Genomic DNA, 7,012 nt, shown 5'->3' on the forward strand with positions numbered 1-7,012 from the left:
TGATATAAATATTGAAAAATATAAAATTAATAACATTCAGAATTTTATTTTTTAACTAATTACTGTTTGTTAGCGATTTTATCATTTTTTAAATTCTATCATCTGTTTAGATTATATTTTCAAATCTATTTTTTTCTAAAATTCAATTTCTTAAAAGATGTTATTTTTCAACCCCTTTTATTTGTTGAACAATTATTTAAGTTTGTTAAATATTTTATTTTTTTAAATAAATTTATTTTTGAAAAACTTTACCTATTAAACAATTTTTTACATTTTATTTTTACAATATCTGATTTAGCAATTTCATTTTTTATCATTGATTAAATAATAATTAATTAACTAAGGAAATACTAATAATTGATGATGAAAGTATTCTAACTATAATTTAAATAAATTTGTTTGAAATTTAATTTTTAATTTTATGGTCCAAATATCTATAACTTTTATTTCAACAATTATTTTATTCAAAATTTGTAATTAAAAAAAGAATTGATTTTTCTAATTTAATTCTTTAACCAATTCCAGTTTTTAAATAATTTTTTTGAATATTTCATTTCTTATACCTTTTTGATTCTTCATCAATTTTATTGTTTAACTATTTTATGTTTTCTTTGAATTTATTTTTTCAACAATTTTCTTTTTTAATTAATTACTTTTTTTATCAATTGTATCATTTTTTTAAACTCTATTATTTGTTTAAATAATATTTTTGAAACTTATTTCTTTTTTCCTGAAATTTAATTTCAAAAACTATTTTATTTTCTGAACCATTGTTAAAGTTTGCATAAATTTTATTTATTAAATAAATTTATTTTTGAAAAATTTAATTTTTCAAACAATTCATTAATTTTTAAAATATTTTAGTATTTAATATACTATAGATTAATATAATTTATTATCACTGCTTAACTAATAATGATTTAATTAAGAGAATAATAATACTCTATGATAAAAATATGCTAATAAAAATTTACATAAATCTGAATTTATGAAACAAAAATAATAATGCATTAGTCAATAATAATTCCAACTAGTGACTGTTTATCAAATTCGAAAAAATATTGTATGTGGTGTAGTTTCGTGCTTTGCTCTGCTCTGGGGCAGTGTCGGTTATCTGCCCTCGCTCTGCACCGGTGCAGTTTCCTGCTTTGCTCTGCTCTGGGGCAATGTGCTTGGCGCTTCTCCGAATCTATTCTGGCGCACTGTGTGAAACACGAGCCTGGACAAATTTGTTCTTTATGAAAATGCAGCTTTTTGGTACAAAATTATTTTTCTTTTTTGCAGTATTCAAATATTTCGCTAGAAAGATTTTGTTAAATCACTTTGTTGAAAAATCATTTTTGTTGTTGAAGATTTATATTTTAATTGAAAATTCAATAACTTGAGTAAAAGTTCAAAAAAGTTCATCGTTCAAAATATTTTTTACTGCAGGCTTTTGTCTGCCGTTGTAAATTTAATCAGACATATGAGTTTGACACCCCTAACACACCCCCTCGAGTACCTAGAAACTACCCTTAAAACAAAAAATCTTCATTCTTCATGAAATCGACCTTTTGAACAATATATTCTCGTCTTTTTTGAGTTAATATTATTAATATTTGTCTAGTGGAATATTTATCATCATTGGTTAATTAATTTTTAATTATTCAAACAAATGGAATATGTTTAAACAACATTTTTTCCTCGAACATTCGTTTCCCCCCTCTACAAATTATTATTATTAGTCTAGAGGAATATTTATTAACGTTTCTTTATTAAATGTTTATTATTTCAACAAATGAAATTCGTTTAAACAATTTTTTTCGAAAATTCTTTTTTTCTTTAAAAAGTACGACTATTGGTCTAGTGAAATATTTATTAACATTAGTTAAATCATTTTCAATTGTTGAAACAAATGAAATTTGTTTAAATATTTTTTACAATAATTAATAATAATATTTCTTCAGTGGAATATTTATCAACACTGTTTGATTAACTTTATTTAAAAAGAAATTTTGTTAATAAAAATTATTGCTTAAATAAAACTGATGCTGATACTAGACCAATAGTGATAATTTGTAGGGAAAAAATGAATTTTCAAACAAAATTTATTCAAACAAATTACATTTGCTTAAACAATTACAAATTAATAAACCAATGTTATTAAATATTCCATTAGACTAATAGTAATAATTCTAGGGGGGGGGGGGGATTTCGAAAAAATTTAAACACATTTAATTTGTTGAAATAATTAATAATTAATTAATGATAATAAATATGTCAGTAGACCAATATTAATAATTTTAAGTAAAAAAATACGAGAATACAGTGCTCAAACGGTCGATTTCATGAAGAATTGACATTCTTGGTTTTAATGGTAGTTTTCAGGTTTATATTGAAAAGCTCCTTATATAGAATATAATAAAAATTAAGATCATTTGCTAATTATGATTATATAAACTCCTAATCTTAAGAACATTATAATTGAAATAATGACCCAGGTGGATAAATGATATATAGTTTATATCTAGTGTGAAGGTTTATATATGAAATTCATTTATTTTATACAAAAATTTATAAAACAAATGAATATTAAATATGATACATTACACTATGTATACATTGAGAAAAAAGTACTTTTGAATCAAAAGTGCTGGTGCTTTCGAATTCCGCATTATTAATACAATAGTTTATGCCAGTAATCCTATAAATTTTGCTTTGAGTGAAATAATTCGAGTTTTTTAATCAAAAGTGCAGTACTATAGATTCACATATTCACGATTGTATGAAGCTCAAGCACATAAACTTAAGAAAAATAAATACACATTATTTCGCAAAAATTTTGTATTTAAAGTGTTAAATATGCTTTTGAATTAACAAAGTATCTTTTTAACTTCTAGAGAAAATTATTTCCGCAAAACAAAGATACTTTCGATTTGATAGTATCTTCTGTAGTCGCAATAGATTGCGCTTTCGAATACGGTCAAAAGCATACACTATCAGATCTACCGCATCTGTGATAGAAACGAAGAAAATTTAATTTTGAGTCATCTGTATATTCTATTATCAGATGAAGATATGTATTTCTTTCTCAAAGGAAAAGATTTCAATGTAAAGAAAAATCTTGTTGTATGAAACATAAATGCAAACGTTTTAAAAAATTGCGTAACTGTCTGTAAGGCGTAGTAAAATTGAATCAAAAGTATTAAACCTCTCCAATCTATGACATATTTTTTATGATTCACGAGCGTACACAAATGGGTTAAATTAATATATTTTCTAATCTTCCAAAAATTATGAACACCATCAAATTAAACTGCAAATATATACAAAATACCTGAAACACATTTCTAGTCGATGTGAGTGGTGTATTAAAATTTGTTTCAAAGTTTGAAGTTGGCAATTTGTCAGCAGGCGACCGAAAAATCCCGAAAAGTAGAACTCCAAAAATTATAAAATTGCCCAAATATAAAAATCCCAAATTAAAAAATTCCTGAATAATAAAATTCACTACAGTTTATAATATGACCCTATTTAAAAATTCCATAAGAATAAAATTTTCAAAATGTTCAAAACTGTATAAAATAATTACAAAAAATTTCAAATAACAATCATTATAAGGAATGTATTTCTGAATGAGCAATTTTGTTAAAAAATGTGCACAGTTTTAAACTAATTTCTTTATACAATTTGTATACAATTATTGTTATTTAAAATTCAAGAAATAATTTTCATATATTTTAAGCATTGATACAGATATTCGACAATTGTGCTTTTAATAAATGAATAATATTTGTTTTTTTAAAATAACAATTTTTTAATTTCTCTAATTCAGAGATTTCATAATTTGGAAATTTTTAACAGGGATTGTATTATTCAGGAATTTTACAGTGTCGGAAATTTTGTTTTTGGGATTTTTTAGTCGTCTCATTTGGCATTATAAATTAAAATATTAAAAATATATACTAACACTAAACATCTAAAGAAAATGTGCCAAAATTTGCAAAAGCATTGCTAACTAATTGAATTTTAATACAATGTATCTTTAAAGTTCTAGTTTTTATAAACAAATAGAGTGATAAAACAAAATAAAAAGCATTTTTTTCATCAATAAAATATAATAATTATGGTAGTATTATTTATTGTTATTGAACTAAATATTAACATAAATTAATAGGCAGAAATAAAAGGAAATAAAATAAATATAGTATATTATACTATTTAGCTTGAAACAATGCAAAATATATATTTTGCAAATTTTTTTTTTAAATTATTTAACATTGTCTATCTTTAATCATTAATTTATCTTTGCAATTATTAATTTAGCTACAATTTTTAATGTAGATTATTGTTATAGAAAAATTAACCGACATTTATTAATTTACTTTTTAACTCTCATTATATCATTATATCATTATATCATTTTAACTCTCATTATACCTTCTTATACTTCTATTTAATAAGAGAAAAGTTTTAAAAAATTACCGAGATGCAAGCTTTTAAAATTTTTCATTACTTTAAAAAAAATGTCTAAAAAAAACCACTTTAAAAATATATTTTTTTTAATATTGATTAAATTCTAAATTGTCTAAAGTACGTTTAAAATTTTATTTATTGTTCTTAATATATTTGTGGGTGATAATCGTCGTAAAAAATTTGAAACATAACGTTTTTCGACAACAAAGGCAATAAATTACGATAAATTACGATTATGTAAATAAAATAATTGAAAAGTGACTGCATGATGCACTGTAAAAAAAATCTGTTGAATTTTACATCTCTGATGGATGTAAATAAAAGGAACCTCGTGTATCGGAGTAACTTTACGAATCTCTTGTGATATTTCAATTCAGTCGATAATTTTACACACGAAAATGTAAAATTCATTATGTGAAAGAATAAAATAAAATAAAATTTATCAGGGCGACAGGTTTCGAACACTCGAAAGCTCAAACTTCGTAGATTTTCATGGAGATTGAAGAAACACAAGCCGGACAAGTTACCACTTACCTAAAACACATAAGATACTATGGGTATTTTTTGATGTTTAAATATTCCGTAACAAAAATATTAAATATATATGTTTTGAATAACTGCAATTTTTTCTGTTCCAATAGCAGAAAATGTAAAAGACAAAATAGGAATAGCTCGAATGCGGTCTATTTTTGTGTAAAAGCTGTCAAAAAAGTTGAACATAGCTGTCAATTTCCTGTTTGGTAAAATTAAAAATCTCGATGTAATTTTGAATCATAGGAAAGTGATTTTACCGATTTGATTATTTTAGGGCGAAAACAATTGATCGCTGGAGTGGGGGGGGGGCATTAAAAATTATTATTTGACATTTTTACAATGCAAAAAAAAAAAAAAATTAGTCATTTAAGGGATTTGAACCAGCGACAGCCTGGTCGTTTGACAGGCCCTTTACCATTAAACCAGTGACGCTAGCTGAAATGAGAAGCCTGTGACTCGGTAGACATTGGCAGCTCCGGCGACTGTGACCTTCATACGGTCATTTTTAAACTACTTACAAAGAATCCGGGACATGTGTCTAGCTAATGAAAAGAGATATTCGGGTACCAATCGTGTACAAAACGTAGCTGTGTACACGGTTGGTACCTGAAAGATCTCTTTTTATCAAAATGAATCATCATGAAAGCATTAAATCTGTTAGGTGTTTAATTATTTTGAACATACTACTGATTGATGATAGTTTAATAAAAAAGTTAATGCTGCAGAGAAAACATTTCACTTGTAAGTTAAAAAATGTAGAATGAATGCCATCAGTATTTATGATATCGTCATCAGCGTGGCATTAGTTATAAGTAAAATACGTCCTCCCTAACTAAAATCAACAATTGTTTAACACTAGAATAATGTATGTATGGAGTAAATAGTTAAGAATTAATGTCAATAAAAATACGAGTAAACGGAGAAGTATGTGTCTGACAAACTTTAAATAAGGTCGTAAATTCTTTTGATTTTAACTTCTGGAAAACAAATGTATTTTGTATTTGAATCAATATTTTCCGTCTTTGAATCTGAAATTTCTGCTAGTAGATTATGGCAGTGTGGTATAAAGTTAAACTTTTCTACTGTTGCAACGATAGCATCGCACTTCAGAATTGATAGCATGATGCTATCAATTTATAGAAGATACCGTTTGCTTCAAATTTCACGTGTACTTAACTTTATAATATTTTAATATTAGGTCTAGAACATCTTCAGTTGAGTCTAATTAATTTTACAATAATTTAATAATATTTTATTTGATTCAGCGAAATGAGAAACAATAGCATATGTTTTTGAATTAATTATATATGCATTTGACCGAGCGCGAAAGCACCGTTTGTTGCTTCAAACCAATATTTTATTGATTCAGAAGTATTTTTTTCTCAGTGTATAATATCTATAATATTTCCCTCTGGGAGTAATAAATTTACATTTAAATGAAATGAAATGAAATTATTACATGTAACCATTCATATAATGAATTTTAAATTATCAAATCTAATAAAAAGCCAGTGTCAAAACATAAACTCAAATCTGCCATAACTTATTCTAATTTTAATATTTTGATTGCAAGTTACATATCGTTGGAATCGCAAAGAAACATAGAGTACGAATATAATATTTTTTATCTTCTAATAGCAAAGGTATAACATTTTTATTTTTGGCATTTTATGTCTCATTAGGACAAAGGTGCGCCCCGCCCCCGCTGGCAAGGCTTGACACAGCAAGACAAGCCGAATAGGTTGACCGCAATCTTATGAATACTGCCCCAAATTTTATGAATATTTGATTGTTCGTAATCCTTGTAAGGATACGCAGCTTAACTACAATTACTGGTTGTGTCACGATTGCTTTTGTTTTATGGTGGGAAAAACCAGCTTACTGTTTTATGGTGAGGAAAACCAGCTATTCCGTTTTCTTACAAATGAAAATTTTTTATTGCAACAGATCACGACAACACGGATTAGCATGTTTGTTTTAAAAGGTGTAGGCCCTGTAAACCTTTGCTACCTCCTTTCGTATA

General features: G+C 25.5%; 1 protein-coding gene across 13 annotated transcripts in view; it reads left to right on the plus strand.

The window, feature by feature from the left end:
* Window positions 1–7,012, plus strand: part of LOC117174633 (colorectal mutant cancer protein) — a 323,721-nt gene that overhangs the window by 193,486 nt on the left and 123,223 nt on the right. The gene's annotated exons all lie outside the window — the stretch shown is intronic.

Source organism: Belonocnema kinseyi, chromosome 6 (assembly GCF_010883055.1).
Source record: "Belonocnema kinseyi isolate 2016_QV_RU_SX_M_011 chromosome 6, B_treatae_v1, whole genome shotgun sequence".
Lineage (NCBI taxonomy): Eukaryota > Metazoa > Arthropoda > Insecta > Hymenoptera > Cynipidae > Belonocnema > Belonocnema kinseyi.